The sequence below is a fragment of the Sinocyclocheilus rhinocerous genome, unplaced genomic scaffold (assembly GCF_001515625.1).
Source record: "Sinocyclocheilus rhinocerous isolate Xijiao unplaced genomic scaffold, SAMN03320098_v1.1 scaffold215, whole genome shotgun sequence".
Classification (NCBI taxonomy): Eukaryota; Metazoa; Chordata; class Actinopteri; order Cypriniformes; family Cyprinidae; genus Sinocyclocheilus; species Sinocyclocheilus rhinocerous.
The window spans coordinates 441,614-443,579 of record NW_015660885.1 but is presented as its reverse complement, the minus strand read 5'-3'; the positions used below and the strand labels follow the sequence as shown (position 1 = coordinate 443,579).

At 31.2% G+C, this 1,966-nt stretch overlaps 1 protein-coding gene across 1 annotated transcript in view; it reads left to right on the top strand.

Moving 5' to 3' along the window:
- The window catches only part of il1rap (interleukin 1 receptor accessory protein), a 26,006-nt gene that overhangs the window by 14,340 nt on the left and 9,700 nt on the right, over positions 1 to 1,966 (top strand). The gene's annotated exons all lie outside the window — the stretch shown is intronic.

Sequence of the window (1,966 nt, the reverse complement as noted above, 5' to 3'; positions counted from 1 at the left end):
ATTTTGAAATAATAATGTTTATTTTTTTCTCTTCTGCTCACCAAGGCTGCATTTATTTGATAAAAAATACAGCAAAAACTGTAATATTCTAAAATATTATTACAATTTCAAATAATGGATTTCTATGTGTATATCTGTTAAAATAAAATTTATTTCTGTGATCAAAGCTGTATTTTCAGCATCATTACTCCAGTCTTCAGTGTCACATGATCTTCAGAAATCATTCTAATATGCTGATTTGCTGCTCGAGAAACATTTCTGATTATTATCAATGTTGAAAACTGTTGTGCTGCGAATATTGAAAAAAAAAAAACATTTAAAAGTTTGGGTAAGTAAAGAGAAATTAATACTTTTATTCAGCAAGGATGCATTAAGTTAATCAAAAGTGGCAGTAAAGACATTTATAATATATCAAAATATTTCCATTTCAAATAAATGCTGTTCTTTATATATACAGTGGGTACGGAAAGTATTCAGACTCAGATCGGAACTTCGGAGCGTGTGTCACGAATCATTTGATTCATATCGGAACTTCGGAACAGGTTCGCGAATCATTTGATTCAGATCGGAACTTCGGAGCGTGTGTCACGAATCATTTGATTCATATCGGAACTTCGGAACAGGTTCGCGAATCATTTGATTCAGATCGGAACTTCGGAGCGTGTGTCACGAATCATTTGATTCATATCGGGACTTCGAATCACAATCTTTTTTTCTGATTTCTTTGTTATTAAACAGTACAAAACATCAAACCAGTACTGTTAAAAAACAAAACAAAGAAAGAATACACAAATACAAATCCCTTAAGAAAATGAACCATGGTTTTATTATAGTAAAAGTGTAGTAACGTGGTGTAGTATTTTTTATATTTTTTTTATATAACCACAGTTTTACTATAAATATTATCGGTAAACACGGAAACTGAGATGGCAGAAAGCAATCCCTGTTTGTTTTCTTCATTTTAAAAAATAAAGGTTTGTAGTGTTTTGTTGTTATTGTGGGTGTCTTACTCGTATGACCAAGAGTTGAAGCTCTTTCCGCTGTTTTTTATCGGAATTGCACCGGCAAGCGCAGTAGCCTACTTGTTGTGCTCTATATAGTTGTTTCTTTTTTTATTTGTTTTAGTAATTTTATTACTTCAATTTCAGTTAGTTGCCAACAGAGTTAATATAGTTAACTAAACCTAAAACCTTCCAAAAATAGTTTTGTTACTTAAAATAAAAGAAACTTTTATTGAAATAAAATATTTTTAAAACCTTTTGCAGAATTTATTATTTTCATTTAGTTTAACTTGATATACTGAAATAACAAACTAAAACTGATGAAAACACACAACAAAATTAATAACACTGATTGCCAAGGTAACATTTATCATTTTGATCTAAGTTTTAAGTGTTTGTTATGCAGTGTCAGTTTGATTTGGGATGGTAATTTATTTAGATAGACTTTTTGACGTTTAGCAGGTTCAGCATTTAAACAAATCACCTTATCTTTCATTATTATACTGCACTGTGTTTGCATACTGTAAGTGTATTTCTCTTTGCACGGTGAGTGTGTGTGTGAGAGAGAGAAAGAGCGTGCCTAGGTATTAATTTCATATTGATGCATTAGTTGCTGATGTGTGAGTTTTAAGCTGTAATTGATTCAGCCTTTTTAACGTTTTAACTTTTACACCATGTTCATGTCATAAATTTGATTGCTCAATTACCTAATATTGATTTGCACGCAATAATGTGTGTGTGTGTGTGTGTGTGTGCAAGGGCTTGAGTGTATAAGTGCGTGTTTGAGCCCATGTGGAGGAAATTTTATTGTTTACTGTGTTGCTTTCATAGCTCAGGTGATGTAATGGAGTTATTAGTCATGTTTCGTTGAACTACATTACAGGTCAAACATTTTGAAATAATAATGTTTATTTTTTTCTCTTCTGCTCACCAAGGCTGCATTTATTTGATAAAAAATACAGCAA